The sequence below is a fragment of the Dermacentor albipictus genome, chromosome 8, assembly GCF_038994185.2.
Source record: "Dermacentor albipictus isolate Rhodes 1998 colony chromosome 8, USDA_Dalb.pri_finalv2, whole genome shotgun sequence".
NCBI lineage: Eukaryota > Metazoa > Arthropoda > Arachnida > Ixodida > Ixodidae > Dermacentor > Dermacentor albipictus.
Window position 1 is genome coordinate 35,591,348 of NC_091828.1, and position 25,789 is coordinate 35,617,136.

The 25,789-nt window shown below is 46.3% G+C and overlaps 1 pseudogene; it reads right to left on the reverse strand.

The window, feature by feature from the left end:
- Positions 1-415: 415 nt before the first annotated feature.
- Positions 416-25,789, reverse strand: part of LOC135901496 (monocarboxylate transporter 11-like) — a 96,015-nt pseudogene continuing 70,641 nt past the window's right edge.

The window sequence follows — 25,789 nt, forward strand, 5'->3', positions numbered from 1 at the left end:
GACCAAAGCCATAGCCCGGAAGCTGGAAGAGAACCCCAGGGTCCTCTACGCAGACGCCTCACTCCGAAAACAGTGACCGTGTGGTGGTGGTAGTTACGTCAAAAGACAGACTGATTGTCGGCGTGTCCCTGAAGACAACAGACCCCGCAGTTGCCGAAGAAGCGGCCGTTGCCCTCGCACTCGCACAGCCGAGCGTGGACACCGTAGTCACCGACTCAAACACAGCGTACGGAAGCTCCCCCCGGGGGGTAATCTCCTCCGCGGCCCTAGCCATTCTATTCAAGCGCAAGCCTCCGGGAAGAGCCATAGAGCTCGTGTGGGTCCCGGCTCACTCACAGGTAGCAGGCAACATCATCGCCGACCACCATGCCCGAGAAATGTCAATCCGGGCCAAGCACGAGCCGGAAGAACTACCTCACCTGATCACCAGCTGTGGGGACATTGCCCGGATGTACCGAGAGGAAAGGTGCAGACTGCCTGAAAAGCACCCCAAACTCATAAGTCAAAAACAGACGATCCTGTGTCAAGCACCGGCGGGATCGCTTGCGCATCCCGTACTGATGAACCGCATGTACCCTGCGGAAAACGATATGATCTGTGCTTTTTGCAAAAGAGAAAATGGCATGCTGCTGCACGTTTTGGCAGAGTGCACAGTACTCAAGACCCCCTCCTCCCCTTCCCACCAACACCTCCAATCCCCAACCCCTTGAGCGATGGGAGATTTCTTTTTATCCAGCCCCGCCCTACCGATTCAGCTCGCACCCACGGACAGGGGCAAGGCGCTGCTGGGAACATATGGGTCCCGTAACTAGGGAACCACCTCGTCTGGTACCTGCGTGCACCACTGATTTATTTCGGACCTAGTAAACGTTGCTTTATCGTCATCACCATTGTTTCCGCCGGCTAGCAGCTGGTTTGCGTGCATTACCTAAACCGCGTCACGCGTGCAACTGGCGCAGTTTGGCCAGAATTCACCAACCAGGCTTGTGCCTGTTAGGAATGGCTATACGGGGTGGCAACGTGCCAGCTATTTCAGCCCGCTGCCTGTGTTCTAAACCAACCACACGGGGCGCACTTCAGAGAACTGCAGATAACCGGCAGCCACGTGGCGCGGGGTCAGCTCCGGGGAGTTCTCGAGGGAAGGTAATTGGCGGAACCTCCCCATGAGCTTTTCGAGACACCAGACAATGTGGTACCCGGCCGCGCCACCCGCGACGGAGCAGAGTTCTACGAAGCCCCTGTGACGTCGGCTCCGGACCTTTAAACCAGTGTGTGTGCGGCACGTGTATGCTATAGCTCTCACCTTCCTCCAAAAGGGCTGGTGTATGGTGACGTCGAACGGTGACCTCAAACGATGACTGGACGAACGTTTCAGTCTGCTTGGAATCAAGGGGGGTACCAAGTGCTTATAAGCAGCGATTGTCGGCTGCTAGTGCGTGCTCGTGGTGTGCTCGTTGTCATGCTAAAAATGTACTCGTGAGCTGTGTGTTCGTAAGCTGTTTGCTGTATAGTAGTCTTGCGGGCTCGATATGGGAGTCACGCCACACTGTCGATGTATGTCTTCTCTAAGATGTAAATAATGTAAATAAATCCTGCTCTCCTAAGTCCCGACGAAGAGTCAAGCTCCTCCCTACAGCTACGACTGCCAAATATTGCATGCCGGAGACCGTCGCGGCAACGGTATGGAACGATGCCTATCATTATGCTAAACGGTCGTAGCAATCTTGAAATTGAAATTTCTGTACACATTCCGCTCAGAACCTTGGAGAAAATTTCTATTGGAGAGCAACACTTCACCGGCCATACCATGAAGCGCTGATAAAATAAAGGGTTAACAAGAAACGAAGCGGCAATTAACAACAGCGTGGAAAACCGTAGCTGGCGCGGCGGGATTTCTTTAACCATCGAAATCAACACGGACCCAAGAGAGGGCCGTACAAAGGGGGCGAGCTGTACGTGCGTATGTGTGCCCCACTGCAAAATTCACACATCAAAGAAATGCCCACCCATAAGATGGCGGGGCATGTATCGCAGTTTCTATCTGGCGACGGGTAAAGCGTACAGCATCTGTTTCATTCTGGCATCATAGTACAAGTTCTTTTTTAATGTTACGATATGATCATCAAAAAATACGAAGGTTAACGATTCATTTAAAGCACAACACAATTTCGTATCATGATGTAGCTGAATCAGTGACTCTGCTAATGATGGAATGAAATACGAGATTTTCGTGGCATTATTTATTACAATCGCAAATTAGACTGGCAGGCGGATTCTGAAAAAGATGTGTCTTACACTGGTTCTCGGCACAGTGTAGGTAAGTCGCTAATTGCCAAAGTCATAAACTCATGTTTACTAATTAAGCGCATTAAAAATTGCTTGAATGACTGATATTTCTGTCAGCAGAGGTTGGATGGCTCAAAACTGCAAGCAGACTCTCACCGGAAAAATAAATTCGCGCAGAAATTCCTCTGGGAGTTGTCTAGGTATGCGTAAGCATCGTTCCAATTATCTCCACACAGCCCGTCATTATGAATGTTATGAATCCTGATCCTATCAGGATGAACGACAGTGATACGGCTACACAATCTGCTGCGAACAGCGGTGCAAGGTGTATCATGACGCATGACAACTACTGCAGGTAACTGCGGCCGACGGGTCTGGTGCGCTGATGACGTTCCAATCATTATAAGCCGTTATCTGTCTTTGGCGTCTTATACAGCCGCGTCGAACCATTTAAATCCGGATGAACGATACTCTAGCAGCGGCTGCGTATCGCAAGGGTCTTTCCTCGAAAGCAACCTGCGATGGAGATTGTCCCGCGTTAAAACAAGACGCACGGGACCCAATCCTGATTCCGATCTGTGAAGGCGGCAGGGAATGCGGCGAGTTAAGCTTCGTAAGCGCTGAGTTCTCGCCGCCTATAGTTTCAGTTGAAGCGAGAGGCAGCACGAATGTGAAGTCGCTCGCTGCTGCGGGCCCTATCGTGTAAGCGATCGTCTTATTCGACGGACGGACGGTTTTTCTCGTTCGGGAAACAGAAATCCTAACGCACTTAAAAAGAAAAAAAGCTTCCACAGACAAAAGCGAGCCTAATTCCTAAATGCAATGAACCGTTTGTAAGCTCGGTGCAGCAACATGTTACGATGGGGCGCGTTCCACGTGCCCTTCCCGGGGTGTCTTTGGCATAAAAGCTCGACTCAGGAACACGGCAAGCCTGTAATTGTAGGCGAAAATATTGAATGTCATGTGATAACGTAAATCGCCTACTATATGTGGCGCTAATTTCCTTATTGGGCTGGAATACCCGACCAGACGGATGGTAGTTACACTGAAAATCGATATGGATAATTGACTCATTACCACAAGTTCCATAATCACCATTCTAACCAATTACTTTAGCGCATATTTTGCAACACACGAACTTAAGCGAGTGATCTTGCATGGCCCATACACTTCGAGCAAGTTTTGAAGATAGCAACAGTTCTGAGATACGTGCCGTCACACCTGCAGTAAAAATGCACTGCCGTTACACTTGACGTTTTAAGAAAACGCATGTTATACACTGAAGAAAAGAATTGCCGGTACACGAATGCGTTTTGTCGCAAACATTTGGAATGCATGATGTCAAACATAGGAATGCATCGATGTCATCTTCAGCACTCTTTCAAAGTGGAAATGGCATTCAATGAAAAAAAAACAGGAATTAAATTATGGGGTTTTACGTACAAAAACCATGGTCAGATTATGAGGCATGCCGTAGAGAGGAACGCCGAAAAGGCACCGGCTACAAGTAGTAAATTGCGACATGTTCCTTAAGGTAATTCGTTTAAATGTTCATTTATAATTGTTAATTAGTCAAATGTTTTGATTGAGCATGCAATAATGTCCGCCACAGAGCAAGTGAGCTCAAAAAGTAGAATTGTGCTACATGTCACAAGTGAGCTTAAAAAAGTTCTGGTAATGATAAAAAGAATAGCTCACGCTATATTAGGTACGAGAGCTCCCACGTCCGGCACTGTACTATTAACACGCATTTCATCGAAAGAAGGCGCTGTGCAGAACAGCAGCCCTGCAACCGATCTTACTACGAGGTCACATGGAACACGCAGGATCAAATCCCCGGCCACAGCGATCGCACTTGAATGGCGGCGAAATGCAAAAACGCCAGTGGTGCTGTGCATTGGGTACGCGTTAGAGAGACCCAGGTGGTCAAAAGTCCACCACTAATGCGTACCTTAAATCATATCGTAATCCTGGCGCGGAAATACCCGAGATTTTCATTAACTACGAGTTCTCCTAAAGTTTCGTTATCTTGAGCCAGCGACATTGAGCATATTTGGATTCGTGACATCCTGTACGAACGCCGATGCGCCTTAACGTAGGCCCACGACTAATAACGGGTCAAATGGGTGACGCCAAAAGAAAATCGTGCACAAAGTGGCGTGCTCTCATCGTCCTCCCGAGAACGCAAGCATGAGCAGCCAGCCAGGAAGATCGCAATGTTTTAGTAATGCCGACCAGCAGTGAGACGATTCGAAGCGTGAATGTAGCGCGACCGAAAGCGCAGTACACCGTCAAAATATAACAGGTGTGTCACATGCAATCAGCACAATTCAAGTTGAAACGAAACCCACTGCAGTAGCAGCAAGCGAGCGAATTAACGCGAACATGAAAGGGAATTACATTAAAGGTGGGATTATTTTTTGACGGCGCTACCGCGCCAGCCATATATTGAATACTGAACATGCCAAACAAATTATTTCGGCTACGCGAGTTTGCCTGATCGCGTATGTGATAGTGTATGTGTAAATAGCAGGCCTGTGGATGCGCACGCAAAGCAATTCTATGTCGCCAAAGGAGCAACACTGGTTGAATCCTTAAAGTTTCGGGACGCGTACAGTACCCGCTGTGATTAGCCTGTCATGAATAATTAATGTCTCCCTAATGTCTCTCTATATACGTGGGTACTAACTCTCCCGTACGCATTCCACGGACCATGGACGGCTGGAATTGGGAATTAATTGTTTGTCTGTTAGCACTACACCTTGAACGCGTGTCGGAATCACGGACACAAACATGAAAATGCGAGAAAGAGTCACGCACAATGTGGTCCAAAACCACTCATTTATCTGAAAAATTGCATGTCTTAACGTTAAATTTGACACCACGGTATACTTTTCGAGCGCGTCGCGCAAACCTGGCATGTCCATGCAAAGGACATTTCGCGGTAACAATTATGAGAAATGAGGCGCTTTCATGTGGTACTCACTTTTTTTTGCCAGCGAAATGCAGGCATTGACGAGGCTCCATATGCTTTCCGACTCAAAGCTACACCGCGTACTCCACGGGTCAACAAGGGTCCTTGTTTAATTCATGGAAACTACAAAGTCGAGAGCTTGTTTGGTGAGTGTTCTAGATTCAAACAACGGCGCCTATCAACAGAATATGCAATAGCCGTGTAAGTCGAAAAAAGTACCAAAATCTCTTATGTGACATACCCACAAACAGATTAGTACAGACATCTTCCCTACCTTTACGCAAAATATTCTCAAGCCGTCTTCCGAAGACGCCCTAAAGATGTGTTAGCAAGATGTAAGCAGAATACACCTTATCAATACGTCTGAACGGAGCACCACAAATTTTATTGCACACTCCTTAATGATGCCCATAGGATTGTCGTTCATTGTTTCAGCGCTAATGTCGCCTTCCTGAGTTAAAGCCGAATTCACATGCCGTAGCTTGATCCGGAATTCCTCTATTTTCCTTCTTAACGCTAACTCTTTGATCGGCTTCATATGTACCAGTTTCCTTCGTTCCCTCCTCAAGTCTAGGCTAATTCAAGTTCTTACCATCCTATGGTCGCTGCAGTGCACCTTGCCGAGCACGTCCACATCTTGTATGATGCCAGTGTTAGCGCAGAGTATCGGGTCTATTTCATTTCTAGTCTCATCATTCGGGCTCCTCCACGTCCACTTTCGGCTATCCCGCTTGCGGAAGAAGGTATTCATTATCCGGATATTATTCTGTTCTGCAAAGTCTACTAATAACTCTCCCCTGCTATTCCTAGTGCCTATGCCATATTCCGCCACTGACTTATCCCCAGCCTGCTTCTTGCCTACCTGGGCATTGAAATCGCCCACCAGTATAGTGTGTTTTGTTTTGACTTTACCCATCGCCGATTCCACGTCTTCATAGAAGCTTTCGACGTGCAGGTCATCATGACTGGATGTAGCGGCGTAGACCTGTACGACCTTTAATTTGTACCTCTTAATACATTTCACAACAAGACCTGCCAACTTCTCGCTAATGCAATAGAATTCCTGTATGTTACCAGCTATAATCTTATTAATCAGGAATACGACTCCCAGTTCTCGTCTCTTCGCCAAGCCACGGTAGCACAGGACGTGCCCGCTTTTGAGCACTGTATGTGCTTCATTTGTCCTCGTAACTTCACTGAGCCCCATTATACCCCATTTACTTCCCTCTAATTCCTCCAATAACACTGCTAGACTCGCCTCACTAGATAACGTTCTAGTGTTAAACGTTGCCAGGTTCAGATTCCAATGGCGGCATGTCCGGATCGAGGGATTCTTAGCACCCTCTGCTGCGTTACAAGTCTGACCGCCGCCGTGGTCAGTTGCATCGCAGGTGCTGGGGACTGAGGGCCGGGGTTTGATTGTTGTATTCATATAGGAGGCTGTGGCCAAGTACTGCACCAGAGTGGCCAATCCTACTGTGGTGAGGGAGTGCGTTGCCGGTTCTGGTCACCGGGGTCAGGCCGCACTCCAGGCCTGTTTATGCAATTTTATCGGGACGCGGATTTCTTTTTTTTAATCCGGTGGAAAATCGGATGGCACCGGGACTCCAACCCACATCCTCTTTGCACGCCAGGCGGATGCTCTACCTCTACGCCACCGCTGCAACCCCTCTGCTCATATTGTGCGGCCTAATGCTCACGGCATTGTGCGAACATAAGCTCGTAGCTAAAGCAAAGCATTGTGCGCGGACATGCAAGCAGACGCGCAGACGGTCGTTGCGAACCCATGCGATCGCTGCGTTCAGGCCTCATTCTGTTATGTTCCCGTCAGTTATACAGACAGCCCACTATAAGAACGTATTTCACATAGTTTGCTCTCGGCATTTGCCTACCTTTCACGCATGAAGGCGTTTCGGGAGACTCCAACGCGGCGACCACGCGCAGTGGCATTCACTCTATATATTCGGAAAAAACATAGCGTCTGTAAACGATTCTGTGTTTTCAGCTTGCCGAAGATTATTATTTTCACAGTGAAAACTTCGCTCGTGTTGAGAGTACTTACAGAAATCTCCAGGAGGGCTGCCACGTGGCGTTTTTAGTGAGCGCGGTAAGCCAAACCTATGACAAGCGCGCCACGTTATCGCTCATACTGGCGAGGGAGGCACTTCTGACATATGGCGACTCCGTAGGTCCTCGTCCCCAGTATATTGCCGCCCATATAGCAATATTCACTTTCCCTGTGGCATTCCCGGCGTTGCATCGGTGAGATTATTGTCGCATCCGCGACTGCGTTCGCGCCCTTTCGGTATGTGCTTCGCCGCCGCGGTGCTGTGCTGTCCACGTTCGCGGCGTACCCATGCTTGCCCTTAACCAGCGTTCACGAGGTCAATCGCCAACGGATCTTTTAGAACCCCATCCGAATGTTTCGAGCGCAAAGCTTAAGCTTGCAATCGCTGCCATCATGTCGAAGCTACCATTTTTTTCCTTTGTCTGACAGTTATTGTAGGGTTCTTTTACCTCCGTTAAGCGTTCAACTGCTTCTGTGAACACCAATATTCAACTCATTCTTGTTTTAATAGCGCATGTGGTTCAATGAAGACGTTACTGCTTACAGTAGGTGAGAAAGTTCTGCTTTGGTCTCTGGGCATGTTTGCAGGTGTCTATTATACACCGTTGCCATTTTTTATTGGTAGAACAGCGTGATACATCCACATGGTGTGCACTCTGAGATGTCACAGTCGCCCGGCTTTCCTCTTAGTCACGAGCTTCACCACCCAAACGCACAGAAACAATGCATTGAGTGCAGCCATCAAATGTAGCAGCCCGTTGTAGTCGCCATAAGTGTCTCTGAAGTATCCTGCGAAGTAAGAAGAAAAGAAAAATAAAGCATCGCAATGTACAAAGAATATACGTGGCCCTCTAACGTAAAACTATTCCAGTCTACTTTTTTCCCCTCTCCTGACATCAAGTTTACGTAACCGCTGGCGCAAGCATCTCGCAGTCACCCGCAACGTAGTTTCAAACACCCAATAAAGCACTCGTGTCGTTTATAAGAGAACATTATTATTTTCTGTCAAAGCTAATATGATGGCAGACCTCGATAAGTTAGATGTTTTCTTATTTGAGTGGCTGACAAGAACCGAGAAGCACACAGAAGTGGAGAAGGTTTAGTTGGGCCCGTGCTACTGCAGTGAAAGTTGCAACGAATTGAGGAGAGTACGTGCCCGCATCTGCAAGTGGCCCGCTTCCGCTTGTTTAACTTGCTGTGGCTGGTGGAAATCATGAGGAAAGTTAAAAAATACCACTAAAATGGATCCTCAGCGAAGAAAAATTGGCGGATACACATATATATATATGCGTCAAAAGGTCTCGACAACCTTATGCTGCCACGCAAAAATTGTTGCTATAACGAAGCAAATTCATTTCCCCTAGTGTCACCGATCAGCCAATACCAGAGCGATCAGTGGACATACCATTGCGATCTGAACCAGGTAGTCTCTGGCCATTCTGAAAAAAAATCTGTTTTTAGCACATTATTCAATGTTTCATGCATTAAGTCCCTTTGGCACAGTGAGTTCTCGTACTTTGTGACCTCTGGTGACACAAAGGCGAAGTGGCCGCAGCCCGGAAACTTCTGACCGGTAACGGAGGCAGATAGCAGAAAAAAGGTGTGGAATCGGAAATAATAATTAATGCGAGAGGATTACATGCCCCCTCGCACGAAAATTCGTCGTAGTCGGTGGCGTTACCGACTCATGGTACCAGAAATAGCCGATGGCGCAAAGAGTGAGAACACGTCAAAACATGCTGCAACTGAAATCAAATTTATCACGGAAGTTCCTCCGAACAAAGCAAAATAATGCCTTCGAAATGAAAATTTGACATCGGTGTGAATCGAACCTGGGTCTCCGGGGCGCCAGAAGAGCACGCTTCCCCGACGCCACCGTGGCACCACCGTTCTGGCTGACAAAACGTGTCGCCTAATGCATGCGTCCTTGGGAACGTAACAGTGCAGCCAATCGGCAGGAAACGGCGCCACGTCAAAAGTGTATAAAATGAATAAATAAAAGAAAGCTTTCATGCCCAATTGAATGCCGCTGACCGCCCTTTCGAGTCATGAACTCCTCGAAACAAGTGAGCGCGTGAGATGGTTCAGGTGTTCCTATCTGGCTTTGCCGAGGCGTAGTAAGAGAGAAAGCGAGGGCTTGCGCTTAATAGCAACGCACGGAAAAAATGCACCGGCGATTGCGATAGACGGCAATGGGAATTTTTAGCGCAAATGTTTAGGTGTTTTCAATTCGCGCTACATTTCGGAAAGGAAATTGATACTGAACAGCAGTGTCCTCTCGGCGGCAGCGCGGAGACTCTGCTCGGGCAGCTCGTTCGGCAGCAGTGGCATGGCATGGCATGGCAAGAACTTTATTTTAGTACAGAGAAACTAAGGTTGGAGGGCACAAGCCCCCAGGCTAAGTCGGTGGCTCCACACACGTAGACACCGGTAGGCCAAAGGCTTTGCCGATGTCGTGAGCTCTCCGGACGGCCAGCAGTTGACCTTGGAGGACTTCGCTGGATATGCGCCGACTTCAGTCCTCCTCACTGTTGAAATCCGAAGCCCTTTGTTTGCGGCGCAGCCAAAACATATGATCAAATAGACACGGAGTGTTTCCACAACTTTTACATTCCGCGGGAAAATCCCCGTCAATTTTGTTAAGTACAAAAGGTGTGGGATAAGATTTAGTTTGAATCATTCTTAATGTGACTGCCTGAGCTCGCTTGAGCTTCTGATTGGGGGGAGGAAAAAATGTTCTGACGTCCCTGTAGTGTGAGGTGATCTCGTGAAAAGTAGTAAGTGGGTCTTTGCAGGAGCCGCAGTGATCCTGAAGCAGTTCCTGATCTGATGCGCGGCATGTGAGATCTCGCACAGCAGGGTGAGCTTGCTCGTTAGGATTGCAGCCACTGGGGCTGACCGAGTGGCCCTGATGAGCCGGAAACCAGACTAGGTGGGAGCTATCCAGTTGGTCGTAATTATGACTATTAATACTGTGTATAAGTAACTTGCGTGCTTCCAGTGAGATGAAGCCGGCTGAGTAATTCCTAATAGCTGTACGGGAATCGGAGAAAATCGTGGAGCCTCTCCTCATTGTAATTTCAAGTGCTATGCTTGATTCTGCGGCGGCATCAATGGAGCTCGTTCTTAGTGACGCCGCGCTTATTAATTTACCGCTCTCATCGACCGCGGCAATAGCGTAGCGGTTGCCCGATCCATAAGTAGTTGCATCGACAAAAAGAGCTCAGCTGTGTTGTTGGTGCAGTTTACCCAAAATGCATTTGGCCCTGGTGTCCCCTCTGCCCTTGTTGTACACAGGATGAATATGTCTAGGTGTGGGGTCTACAACTAATTGTGTCTCCACCTCCTTGGGTATTTTGAACTTAGAGACGTCTCCTCCTCGAGGCAGTATTGCTACTTCATCTAAAATTTTACACCCTGGCTTAGTGTTGGAGAGTCTTGCAATTTGTGACATCGAATGTGCCTCAATGAGCTCATCTATAGTGTTATGAAGTCCTAAGTTGTTGAGGAGTTCGGTACTCGTTGCGTGCGGGAGTCCCAGAGCCCTTTTGAGTCCGGAGCGTATAAGTGCGTTTAGCTTAGCCTTCTCTTCTTTCCCCCAGTTCAGGTATGAAGCAATGTACGTCACATGACTGGTGAAAAATGCATGATATCCTCTGATGAGATAGACCTCCTTGAGGCCTGCATTTCGGTTTGAGACCCTGCCAAGGAGCTTTAAACTACTGTTGGCGTGACCTGTGAGACGGTTCAGGGCCGTAGCGTTACAGCTCCTTGATTCAATGAGAAGACCCAGAATTTTTATTTGCTTTACTCTGGGTATGACCCGCCCTGTGTTGTCTGTGATTTTTATTGGCAGAGTTTCTAAAGGCACAAGGTTTCTAACACCTTGTCTCCCCTGTCTAAACAGCAGCAGCTCAGATTTACTAGGTGATAGTCTGAGTCCGGTGCCCTTAAGGAAGGATTCTGTGGTGTCTACCGCTGCCTGTAGTGCCTGCTCTACTGCTGCGAGCGACCCCCTTGGGACCCACACTGGGATATCGTCAGCGTATATGACGGGCCCAAAACTCGGGATTTTGGATAGTTCCTCGGAGATCCTGTGCATCGCAATGTTAAAGAGGAGTGGGGACAATACTGAACCTTGCGGTCTGCCATTGTTGCCTAAATTGTATGGACCGCCTGTGACTATCTCGAGTTTGATCCGAGCTGTCCGATTAGCTAGAAAGGACCTCACATAATTGTAAAAATTGCTTTCCAGGTTCAAGGTTCAGATTTCATGTAGGATATGTTTATGCGCAACTGTATCAAATACTTTGTTAAGATCCAGACCCAGGAGGCTCTTTACGTCGCGGCTAGGGTCGTCAATAATAGCCCGTTTGATCATGAGCATGGCGTCCTGTGTGGATAATGCCCTCCGAAAGCCTGTGAGATTGTGCCTGAAAAGCTCCTGGTTTTCTATGTGTTCTATTATACTGTAATGAATGGCATGTTCGGCTACTTTGCCAATACAGGATGTAAGTGATATGGGCCTGAGGTTCTTCTTTGTTAGTGGTTTGCCGGGTTTCGGCATAAACGTCGCCTTGGCTTCCCTCCATTCCGGTGGGACAGTGCCGGATCTCCAATGACTATTAATTTTGACTGTGATTATGTCTATGGCATCATCGTCCAGGTTTCGCAAAAGTTTATTTGTGATGCCATCCGGACCCGGGACAGATCTCCCATTCAAATTAAAAAGTACATGCTTTATCTCAGCTGCAGTGAAGTCACTGTCCTAGTCCGGGTGCGATATTCCGGAGTAAGGTTGGCTTATTTCTTCTTCGTTTGCATATTCATTTTTATGTGGGAGGTACATGCGTGCGAGGTCTCTTGCTGTCCGCCCTATTGTTATCTGTTTATTGACGAGTCTGTTTAGGGCGAGGTTTGCAGTACCTCTGGAGAGCTTGTCATTAAGTAGGCTCTTCAATTGATTCCATTTGCCTCCTCTGCGCAATCTGCCGTCTGTTTCTGAGCAAGTTTCGTCCAATTGTTGACGTGAAAGTTGAGCCGCGTATGTTTCGATATCACGATTAACTTTGGCGACCTTGGCTCTAAGTCTTCTATTGAGTCTGTGACTATTCCATCTGGTTACAAGGGAATTTTTCGCTTCCAGCATGAGAGCTAGCTTGGAGTCCATTTTTGGTACTTCGATTTCTGTTGAGACTGCTTTAGTAGCTTTCTTAATCGTTTCCTATAGCTGATCTAAAAGCTCCTCATAAGATTCGTCATCTATGCTGGTTTCCTTACCCAACTTACGGAAGAGATCCCAGTCCACGTACTCATATTTCCTTAGCGGCGGTGGTTGCGTCTGTAAGATGACTTCAATTATGTAGTGATCACTTCCTAAATTCTCCTGCAGATTGTCCCATAAGCCTTCGATTCCCCGAAGGAATGTAAGATCGGGGGTTCTATCTCTGGTAGTGGAGGTACCGATTCTCGTGGGGAAGTTAGCATCTGTAATAAGAGCAAATTTTAATTCACTTGCCATGGTTGCTAAATCAGTACCCTTGACGCTCTGATGACCATAGCCCCATTCTTTGTTGGGAGCGTTGAAGTCCCCAGCCACTACGAGTGGGGCTGCATCTGCCTTACTGTAAATGCGGCCCAAGAGGGTCTTAAAATCCCTTTTCCTACATTGCGGAGAGCTATAAACGTTAGCTATATACACGTTAGCTGCTTTGTTGTTCTTCAGAATGAGTTGGATCATTTGTGCTTCTAGACCAACCTTGTACTTGGGAAGCTCGTGAGTTTCATAGGAGGTACCCTTTCGAACCAAAGTCGCTATTCCCCGACCCCCTGGAATGGTCAAGGTTTCGGAGTTTTAACCCGGTAGAGAGATATCCTCCTTAGCTAGTGTTTCCTGCAAGAGAATAACGTGCGGCTTAACTTTGGCCGATCTAATGAGCTACTGCAGGGGAGCTTTGCGCCTTCGGAAACTCGCACAATTCCACTGCCATATTTTAATGTTATTGTTGTCGTTTGAAGCCATTATGATACCACTGGTTGACTACCCGAACCCCTAGAGTCCGCGCTCGGGCTACCGTTTGTGCCGCCGTGGAATGCCCATGCAGCCGCTGCGCTTACCTTAGCCTTAGCTTTGGGCCTTTCTAGTTGACCCACTCGAGCACCTAGATTAGTAATGAGCTCCATGATTTTCGCCAGAGTCCTGTCTATTGTGGTTAACCTTGCGGCTATTCTGACTTTTTTGTGTTTGGGGGGTGCCTCACTATCTCCCATCTCCTCTGCCTCAGAGGTTTCTAAATCTTCCTCCTCTGTTTCGCTAATGGAAACGGGGGGGGGGGGGAGGCTTTACGTTTAGGTTTGCTGGCCACGGGTTTTGGAGCCATTGTCTGCATCTGACTACGGGGTGTGTCGGGCCTTTCTTTAAAGGATTTGAAAGCCTCCCTGAGCTCAGACATTTCTTGATATAATTTTCGATTTTCTGATTCCAATGCCAATATTCGGGGATTTAACTCACGTTCCGGCTGTGCCCTACCATTAGTACTCGTAGACCTTGCCCTTGTCGATTGTCCTGGTTTCCCAAGGCCTCCGTTCTTGACTCGATCGGCCCAGGTAGCTCTTGGGGTCGACTGTGAATGGGACCTCGATCTTGCCCCAGGTCATCGGGGTTGCGCATCAACACCAGAAGATTCTCCAGAGCTGGGTTGTCCTCCGGATCGAGAACGCCCCCTGTAGCGGGAACGCCCTCGTGAGCTGGAGCGTACTCTCACGCGAGAGCGCAAGTTGGCGTCATTTTCTTGCATGACCTCTTTGCGCTGGGAATTCTCGCTGCCTTCAACGTCGTTGGCCACCTGTGTACAGCGTCCTTGCTGTCGTTGGCACCTTCGGCGCCTTTGCCTCACAATATAAGGCATCTGGAATCTTCGACTGCATTTTCGGTCCCCACTTGGGTGTGCGCCACCGCAAATAGCGCACTTGGGATCGCAATGATGATCTTCAGGTGGGGAAGTGATTCCACAGTCCCTACACTTTCTAACACTTGCCGGATTGGGACACACGTCGGATCTATGTCCGATTTCACCACAGCCGTAGCACACATCTATCTGTCGTCGGTAGAGATAAGAGGGCATGAGTACGTTACCATAAACAACGTGGTTTGGCGCTCTTTGTCCTTTAAAAACTACCACCACCGTTGTAGTTTGCTTGATCCGACGTACCTCGACGAGGCCCGGATTTCGGTGATTGACGAAAAGAGTTTTCAGTTCCATGTGGCCAATGTCCAGGTCGATACCGCGAACAAAACCCTTGCATGTATCTTCTCCTCCTGCAGCAGTGGCAGGCGCAGCTTCTTCATTTCCACTGGTTGCGCTGCTAATTGTTCAGAAGGAAAGCGTGAACGCGGGAACGAGTCGCACTCGTGGAGCAAGTAGCGCATGCATTATGAGTACAAAGCCCACGCCAGCGCTTCGTTTCCATAGCGCTCGCCGCATGCATAGTCGCCGTGGTGGAGCATGTGTCGTACGGGTGTCTGCTTTCATCCTCCCCCTTTCACCATACGCTCCGCCGCCGCTTCCCTCCTTACGCTTCCGCTGCACCCTCCACCTCTGATTTCCAGGTGGCGTTCTTTCCTCTCTTACCGTCTTTCATCTCCCTACGCCTTCACTCTTTTATCCTTCACTGTGCTCGTTGGCTCGGTTACGAGGGACGACCGAGTTCCTCGTAAGCTCAACGCAGGAACTGGCGCCTAGGGGCTGCGCTCTAAAACGTATCACCAAATGGACTATTGTGCTTTCGCATTGCCACACGCAAGCAGTCTTAAGTGTTTCTGCCTAAATTTTTCCTCTTTTATGTCTAATCTTGCATAACTAGTGTTCATACACGTCATAACAGATGAGCTTTTGTAGTTTTCGTGACTTCGCATCCCAGCGAGGCGAAATGAGGGCATCGCGTAATATTTTGACCAATCGCAGAGGTGTGATTGTAGGAATGAAATATAGACAGTTTGGAAGAGCTTTACATTACGGCGCCCATTATCTACCGCTTATAAATATTTCACATCACGGAAATAAAGAACACGCCTTTGGCTGAGAGAAATTGAAATAGAAGTGGTATCGCGCCTACATTGTATCGACTCATGGGCGGGTTTAGGTATGTGCATATAAACAAAAATCGGCCTTGGTCAAAAAGGACGATTGTACACAAAAATTTTGGGGACGCTTAAACTTCGTCTTTAATAGTAGATAGCGACAGCATTCAAAGATCCCTTGATTCTCAGGCTCCCCCGCAACTGCAGATCATGTGACTGTCTTGTTTACCCGGAAATGCTAGGGGCGAACTGTATACACGAAGGTGAGCTATCTGGTGGAAACAGGGTGTCTTGCGTGGGCCGCTCCTGCATGTAGCACACAACCACGGGGTAAAAAATAAATCACTTTCAGGTTTCTGTCATTGCTTCGCACTTTTAATATTGAAGTGGGAGAAGAGTTAATATAAAACGCATGTGCTGTCGGTGTTTTGTTTAATGACATTTGTTTGCGTGCTGGTATTTTCAAAATTAGGGGAATAACTTTGTCAAGAATGTAAGACAAGGAATGATAAACTTTTGTGTTAGAATGGTGTAGTAATATAAGCCTCATATACTGCATGCCATATATCAAGGCGCGGCATAAAATGATACCTAAATATATACTGTCATTTTTACTCGTGGGCCTCTCCGCCGACATCGAAACCAGATATTCCGCGACACGGGGTCCTTAATTTTATAGCGGTAAATCTCGGATTTAACCTTGGGCGACAGTCTATTGACTAGGATACGAGCTGATTCGCAGCTTAGGATCGTCAGAAAGGTTTTCAAAGATACCTCGAACTGTGCTGCATAAACTCTGCGTTATTCCAAAATTAATACCACGTGGAGAAGCTACATGGAAATTTGTCGGATTAGTGGAAGCCCTGGCTCGTAGAAGCCCTGCGCATTCTGTTTACTTATTCGGTGATTTAAACTTTCCGCTCATAACTTGGCGTAATCTATCATCATCTTCTCGAACATCAGTGGACTTTCTTAACTGTAGACCTTAACTTGTTCCAGGTCGTTAACATACCAAACCGTGGTACTAACATTATAGACCTTATACTCACCAACACTCCCGAAACGATTGAATCCGTAGTTCATCTAAACGGCTTGAGCGATCATGATCTACTTCAGGTAACAATCAGTGCTCCACTACCCTTTTTAGGGATCTCAAAGAAAATAATACGTGATCATAACAAAGCAAACTACTCTAAAATAAACGATGAACTTGAAGTATTTTTCAACCGCACGCTACTTCCTTATTTTTTATAATCGCTCAGTGGAAGATAACTGAGTATGTTTCAGGAATAAAATGTCTGCTCTAATTAACAAATATATCCCGTTGATCTCGATAACAAATGACAAAACAAATCCTTGGTTTATTATTGCCCCACGTAAGCTCAGGAATAAACAGAAACGTCTGTACAATACCGCTAAACGCGTCAGTAATGCTCCTTCGTGGGAAAGGTACAGCCTTTGCTTAAAAACGTACTGTTCTGCCTTAGCTGCAGCTAAAAATAAATATTTCTCCACAGATTTACCTTCTCTCTTAAATTCGAATCCGAAAAAGTTTTGGCGAGTTATATCACCTGACCGTGACTCTAACCGGATAGCCTTGCATAGCCATAGAAATACTCCCCTCCCTGACAATGAGTGCCCCTCTGCGTTTAATACGTTTTTTCATCGATTTTCAGCCGCGAAGATTATACCAATGTATCTGATGTTGCTGATTATGACTGGCAATTCATGGAGAGTATTGAAATCTCGGTGGAGAGAATTGCATGTCTTAATAATAATTTGAAGTTTTCTACTTCATCTGGTATTGACAATATTAGTTCCAAGATATTAAAAAATACCATTTCTATATCCAGTAACATTCTGTACCATATATTCAAGCAGTCTTTGTCATCGGGACAGCGGACGAATGACTGGAAAATGGCCAAAATCATACCCATATTTAAAGCGGGGAATAAGAACTCCCCGGAAAATTACCATCCAAGTTCATTGACCTGCATTTGCTGCAAGATGCTCCAACATATAATTGCTTCTCATATTTATAATCACCTACACTCCAATAATTTCTTTTTTCGCCATCAACATGGCTTCAGGAAAGGATTATCATGTGAGACACAGTTACTCGAATTCCCGACTGACCTGCATCTTAACATGAACAATAACCAGCAGACCGATTGCATTTTCCTTGAATTTTCCAAAGCATTTGATCGTGTAGCTCATTGTCGCCTTCGAATCGCACTTCTGCACTTCGAATCGACTCCTTCACTATAACATGGCTTCGTAATTTTCTTTCGAATCGTCAACAGTTCACAGTAGTTAATAATATTGCTTCGTCTCCTACTTACGTTACTTCTGGTGTGCCTCAGGGCAGCGTTTTGGGCCATTTACTCTTCCTAATTTACATAAATGATTAGGCACCTAATGTTTCTTCTCACTTGCGTATTTTAGCTGATGACTGCATTATTTACAGATCAATTAACAGTACTGACGACCACCTGACCCTTCAAAATGACCTTAGCCTAATTCATAATTGGTGTAACACCTGGTTAATGGCTTTAAGTGTATCAAAATGTCAGGTAATTTCTTTTAGTAGTAAGCGTGACAACTCGCATTTTTTATAAAACGTCAATAATAAAGAATTGTTACATATAGTATCGTATAAATATTTGGGTGTTCACCTAACCGAAAACCTCTTCTGGACAGATCATATTGCAGCCGTTTGCGCAAAAGCTTCGAGGACATTAGGCTACCTACGTCGTAATCTGGGTAATTCACCTTCCAACATCTGCAAATTGGCCTATCAGACATTTGTTCGTCCACAGCTCGAGTATGCATCATCCATTTGGTCGCCACATCCTACATACTTTATCGACATGCTTGAATCAGTCCAGAACCGAGCTGCCCGTTTCATTTCACGTAATTATAGCCATCACTCCCAGCGTAACGCAAATGAAACTCAATCATTCTATACAGCCTTTATTTCTTCGCCGTAATATCGCTCTGTTATCCTTGTTTCCTAAATATGTTTATATTGCCACACAATCCACACTGCATGTCCAGATCACCTCGAACACGTCTCGTCGATTAAATAACCACTTAAGTTTTGCGCGCATGTACGGTACGAGACATGCTTTTAACTTTTCCGCACTCCCTACGGCCATTCGCTTGTGGAACAATCTGCCTGATCACATTGCTTCCGAGTTAGATCAAGAAAAATTTCGTCATCTCCTACACGAGCATTTTTCATAATAGCACTTACAAATCACTTTATCTTGTTTCTTACACTTGGCAATCTGTTTCGAACTTCTTGTGATATTTTTTTTTGATGCATTGCTATCTCACTCTTGTGAATGGCTATTTTATGCTGCGTCGCGTGTTCACTTGTATGCCCTGTATATATTGTTGCTTTTTTTGCGTCTTTTTCGCTAAATATCACTTCAAGAATTGTACTCCCTGATACGTTCATTTGTGTGTATTTTACTTTCTAGTATTAGTGCCTTACGTTAAGTTTTACTCATGTTATTCCCTTAAGTGTACATTTGCGGCCTTTCATTACTTCAGTTCCTGTTACATGTTTTAATCTTGGTAGTAGTGTTGATGAGCCCTGTATTGAGGTGTATCTTTTGTATAGCCCTTTAGAAGGCTGCTTACTCTTTTTTTTTCTTTTTTTTCTTCTTGATTTTGTAACCCTCCTTACATAATGCCCCCATGGGGCCTGTAAGGTATTTTAAATAAGTAAACACACCTTTCTTGCGTCAACTGAGTCAACCCTGCATCCTTGCTAGCAATCTGGTCATCACGCCATTTTTCTGTGATACAGCAGGACACTATGGCATTACGGTCAATGAGAACGCATATGACGTTGCTCGATCAGCTCATGCAGATGTATCTTACGAACCTATCGCGTTGTAAAGGAGGAACTTGCTATGAAGAAATCTGCGAAAATTTAGTGGCAAATGCTAGACAAATGCCTTAGCAATACGTCGCACCGCTTTCATGTCGCAGATGCATGATTTAAACCACGTTCATCGCACGGCCAAGTGTTGTTCATGAGCTCACTCGATACACGCCCTATTTTTACGAGAAGTGAAGTGCAATTGAAGGTGGTCAGGAGGAGACATTTGAGAGTAGCTTAGCAGCACCTGATACAGAACAGAATCTTGACTACAGGGATGCTCTGCGTGGAAGACGCACTGATCAATAAAGTTGAATATTGCACTAGTGACGCTTTTACAAGCCACAGATGTATTCCGCATTTTCTAACTGCCAGTGGGTGACGTCGTGTGTTGGCGAGCTGTTGTCCCCTTTACATGACGGGCAAGTGCGGTAGATCGAGAGGTTTCAGCAAGGGTGCAGCCGCAAATGTTTCGGGTTATAATGGAAAGTACCACTGCGAACGTCGCGATGCTGCTGCGCCGGGTATCTTGAGTTGTGATGCTAGCGCAGCAGCAGCGATTCTTTAAACTACATACTCAACAGTACCACAATGTATACCACAGTGACCGGAATCTATCTATAAGCAACTATGACTAAACGTTGCACACATTCATGATTACGTTGCGCTCAGTTTAGCACAGCCGAAAAATTTATACGAAGAAAAGAAACAAGGAAACAACAATAGTTTTTTTTTTGTGCTTCATTGTCCATTGTGCAACGACTCCGGTGCTGTGGAGCCTATAACGCGTATGCTGTTTGAGTGTCTAATATAAGGAGACGGACACCAGTAATAACTCGTGAGCATAAAAATTCGGACAGAATCAATCTATTGGCGTTAATATGATTAGCATTGAAGGAATGCAGCGACACATGACATTACAACTTCCGAAACGCGTCAGGTATGAGGTGTGTAAGCAGGTTGGCTTCTTTCTCACGTTTCTTCTCCGCACACTTTTTGCCACCAGGTGGCGCCGCCACAAAGTCAGCGAAAGAAAAAGGGCATGAAAGAGAACCAGATGGAAAAGGAGCTAGTGCTCAAAAATTTCAGCCGGAAGAAAGCCGAAGAGAAACCTCGCAAGCGCGCATTCACAGGTCCAAACGAGGCTCCCGTTAGGCTGATTAATGAACTAGGACCAGAAAGTAAGGAAGCTCTGGCGAAAGCAGGAGAATAAACATTAAAATATAGACGAATAGCAGACAGTTGGCTGCCAAGTAGAATGAATTTAATTTATAAAGGTAAGGGGGAGAAAGAACTCACTCGTATACACCGTTGACCATTACATCGGTAGTATACAGGTTAGCAATGCAGGCAATCAAAGCTGCAAGCACAGGCAGAGAATAATGACATTTTGGGAGAACTCTAGAATGCCTTCATAATAGGTAGGCGTTTGAATTATACCTTATTCCTTGTTACTCAGTGTATTGGAACATCAAGAGTCGAAAGACCGTTATATGTGGGTTTGTTATACATTACAGGAGCGTATGACCACATAGACCGCAACATTTTGAGGGATGGTATGGAAGGGGAAGCCTTAGGCGATGACTGCCTACAGCTGTTGAGAGAGATTTACCTAGAAAATACCATTTGCATTGAATGCGAAGAGATGTGGAGCGAAGAGAAAATTTATATGAACGAGGGACTGAGGCAGGGGTGCTCTTTATCGCCACTGCTGTTTATGACGTACATGGTGAGCAATGGAGAGGGCGCTAGAAGGATGTAATATTGGATTTATTCATTCGTACAAACAGGCGGCTACAGTATTGGAGCAGCAGCTTCCAGCTTTATTTTACGCGGACGACATTTTGTTCCTAGTTAACAAGTAAAGGGATTGGCAACGTCTCGCTAATATATCTCGACAGGAAGGCAACAATTTAAGTTTGGAATTTAGCGTTAGAAAATGAGGTGCTACAGTATTCAATAAGAACAGTGAACAGACAGTGGCAATACAGGGCCAGGAAATACCTCGGGTAAAAGAATATAAATTCCTTGGTATATGGATAAACGAAGGCAATAGATATATGGAAACACAAGATAAAAAATAACAGTAAAGGGGAAGAGAAATGAAGCCATAATGAAACACAGTGCGCTATGGGGCAACACAGGTAGGAGGGGCTCGGGGAATGTGGAAAGGTGTAATGGTTCTAGGACTTACTTTAGAAAATGCGGTTGTTTGCTTGAAATCAGGGGTACAATCAGGACTATATGGCAACCAGATGTTAGTGGGGCGCCTCGTATTGGGCGCTCAGGGGAAGACTAGGAATGGGCAGCCATTTCAGGTGTCCAGCCCTTCTTCCAGGTGATCAGGTGTCCAGCCCTTATCGCCCTTACAGGGCGATAAGGGCTGGACACCTTTTGAAGTGAGGGAAGCTCACAGTAAAATTGATTACGACGAACGACTGAGGAATATGGAAGAAAGTAAATGGGCAGGGAGTGTGTTGCGGTATTTATACAGAAAAAACAATGATTCACAGTGTAGGAAAATAACTATGAAGCTTACCAGCAAGTATGCGACATGTAGGGTGAGCAACAAAGAACATCAGGCGGAAAGTCAGAGAGGCGGAATTAATTTCATTGGCAGTGACAGTGGTAAAAAAACCAGCCGTGAGTACCTAATTAAGAGGAAAAGCCGAAATTGGGAGAGAAACAATATATGATTACTCAATGGGAAGCTCATTACATTTCGAAGCGATATCGGTATGCCCTGGAACACGCACTGATAAAGCGAGCTATAAGAAGCAAGAAGAATCATTTACTTGCTGCAGTAAGGCTAGGGAAACGATGGAGCATGCATTATTAGAATGTGAATATATCTGCCCAGCGGCCGATTTAGAAATCACTGGCCTCCTTGAAACCCTTGAGTTCAGCGAGAGCAAGAGGAAAGTAAAGATGTTCACAATAGAGGCTAGTAAGCGGCGATTGGAAGATTGGTGGAAGAAAAGTAGGGAAACAACAAAAAAGGATACGTACAAAAGCACAGTTCGCAATAGGGGAAGAGAAAATTTGCTTTTAGGAGTTGATAGTGTCATATTTTTCTTTTCTATTGTTTACCTTAGGTAGGACATTATGCCGTATAATCCAAAGAGCTTGGTGGCGCAACCCATCACCCCGTTCCAAAGGGGGCGCTCATAAATTCATCCATCCACAGACGTTCCAACCCTACAGGCGCCGATACGTCACCATTCTACTCCCCACTTGGTCATTAGCTTGTGAATGAATTAGTTCTTCTGGTTTACTGGCCGAAATGACCACCTGATTATTGGCAAGCTGTAGTGGGGAACTTCGGTTAATTTTGACCACCTGAGGAATGCACTATACACTGACCTCTCCTTTTTTTTTTCCATTTCGCCCCATGGAAAGGCAGCCGCAGCGGCCGGGACTTGATCACGTGACCTCGTGCTTAGCAGCCTAATGCCATAGCTCCTAAACAGCCCCGGCGGGTCCTCCTCACTTTATGCGAGATCTGATAACCAGCACCGTGCGTGAGCATGGGACCAAATGACGAGTCTCGCCGTGTGCGGGAGGCGTCCGATTACCACTTGTACAACGACCGTCTAAGGTAGACATGAGAAAAGGAATCAGGCGACGGTGATAAAAAGGCTAGCATCACGAACACGAAAAAGGAGAAAAACGTTTTCCCATAATATCGAGAGTGGAGTGACTTTACCAGAACACCGAGTTGTTCTGGTAACGGTGGGGCCACATGACCTCAAATACCATCGCGCGTATAGCGGAGACAGTCAGCTGTAGATTCCAAGGAACGTTTGTTTTTGCCCTCGTGGTTTGTCTCTGTTGTCTAAGTCATTTCCGTTGTGGTTATGGGTGTGCAAAAAGGTCATGGGAGGGCAATTGGAACCTTGTCTATTGTCAACACACTGAGCGTGGGTAAGCATAATTAAGCTCCCAAGACAAGCTTCCGTTATCGCAATTTCAGCGCTTCACCGCCCTTACCTGACAGTCTGGCGCACCTCACAAGAAAAAAAAATGATAATGCCAACAGAAGGAGCAAAGCAGGTCGCTATGAAGGAAAGTCAGCCGTTATCTATAACGGCAAGACAGCGGGAAGCGGGGCCCGTATTTGCAACGCTGAATTCGAGGCCGATCATAACGCCAAGTGAGCAGCCTTGTTCCCACGCTAGAGCCTGGCGGCGCGGGTGCTGATTACACCGTGGCCGCGGCATTGCGCTCGCTGACGCGACAAACGCAGCGTGAGGTTACTCGTGAGTGTGTTACTGGCCTAGCGCCACAAATGCTTTCCTGCGTCTTCTTTGAAGTCTCCGATGAAAAGACGCGAAGTGTCTCGAATGTAATGGTTTAGCAGAAGTGATCCCACAAGAATATTGCCCCTCAACACAACTTTGCGCTTTGTAGGCCATTTCGGCCGAATACTATTAGGCATGAAGGAAGAAAGAAGGTACAGAAATTGAGAGAGTTGCCTACTAATGTGTAAGCATCGTTTGACCCGACTGTGAGTTCGTTCTTGCTTAGTTTTGCTTATTTCATTTTCCTAGCTAATGGGCCTCTACCCATAGTTCTTGCGGTGGCAAATAATGCTGACGCGTAAGCAGGCAATTGTGAGATTTTCTCACCGCATCCGGCCCCTTCAATGCAATCGTACGAATTGAGCCAGAACACGAGCCACGAGCGTGCCTCGATGGAACTGAGTGGCCAATGGGGACGCCAGTTGCTGCCGTATTGCGTGAGGCGCTGCATCCGGGTATAGTGCTTCGCTGCGAAGCCATGTCATCTTCACTCTCACCTTCGCAAGCCTGCATTATGCGTGCGTACCTAGTCCACAGAAGCTCTGGCCTGCGTTCTGGCTGTTCCTCGGTAAGGACCAACGCAAACACGTAAAACGCCTAAATGCGCCCGCGTGTCCGTGAGGTGTTCCCAGCTCGAAGGATGCTTAGCAGCGTTCAGAGTTAGATATTGAGCGACCCAAAAATCTCAAGTTTGGCAACATCCGAATTTATAACTGACTCACCTCAAATTTAAGCAGGTTCACCCCCAAATGTTTAGTGGGCCCTACCGCATATTTCAGTTGTGCCACACCAAATTTCATGTAGGCCCACCCCGAAATTGAAGTTGGCCCACCCGCAAATGTTGGTTGGATCAACCCACCACCCAAAACATCAAGTTGACCCTCCCCTACATTTACCTTTGCCTACACGCAAATTCAAGGTGGCCTAACCCCAAATTTATATTTCACATGGTCTAACACTAAATTTCAATGTGGTCCACCCCCATATGTAAGTTGGCCTACGCTCAGATTTCAACATTGCCCGCCCCAAATTTCAATTTGGCCCGCCCAAATATAACATGGTCTATCCCCAGATTTCAAATTCACCCACCCCTAAATTTAGGTTCACGCACCCCAAAATTTCAAATGGGCCCACCCCCAAATTTCATTTAGCCCACGTTCTAATTTAAACTTGGGCCGCGCACAAATTTAGGTTGTGCCACCCTCTACTTTAATTTGGCCCTCATTCAGATATCAAGTTGGCCCACCCTCTAATTTAGGTCGGCCCACTCCTTAGTTCCAGTTGGCTTACGCAAACATTTCATGTTGACGTACTCGCAAATGGTAAGTTGACGTACTCGCAAATGGGAAGGCCGAGGGGGAAGGACAGTTCAGACATGCAGTTTCAGCATTTATCAATTTTTGAGTCATTCTTTTCAGGTTATTTTCTTCTTGGAGCTCTTCAAAACGCATTTCTACTGCTTGCTTTATGGCGTTCATTTTTACGACTTCTTTAAGCCTCTTTCATCGATCACGCCATTCTCTTTCACAGTCACTATTTGCTTTAGCAATTTCTGCACCTTTACCTTTTAGAAATTGATCGTCTTTTCAGGGTGTTGCGTTAACTTCCGCTTTTCCCCCACCATTGAAGCTTTTGCACTGATCTTTTTCCTATTGTGAAGGCTACAAAGCAACGGTCGCTAAATGCTATGTTCATCACCTTGTTATCAACGCACAGTGTGGCAGTTTGCGAAACATGAGCTCTGTCAACTTTCCATGGCTATTGCATTGTAAATGAGTACAATCCCGATTATTACATCAATTCGCTTAGTGTGCATTGTCCTCCAACAGGGTCCTTCCTATGGCCTGCTTCAGGAACACAACGCTCTTTTCAGCCAGGTTTCCCTAACTCGAACGATTGCCCGATTTCAAAACGCAACTGAAATCTTGTAAAGCTATCACACATCTGTCTATTTTCATGTACTGCGATATTTCATAAAAGAAGCTTAGCCATTCATTCACTTCATTGGTGCGTAAACACTTAATGTTCGGAATACCACGTCGAGAGAAACAAAATCCACAGTCGGAATCGGTAACTTTGACAACTTATGTCTATTCAACTCCACCCGAACTTTTCTTAATATAGATCAACCGATCGTTGTCCCAACACCATGGCTAACGTAAATATTGTAATGGTCAACCTGTACAAC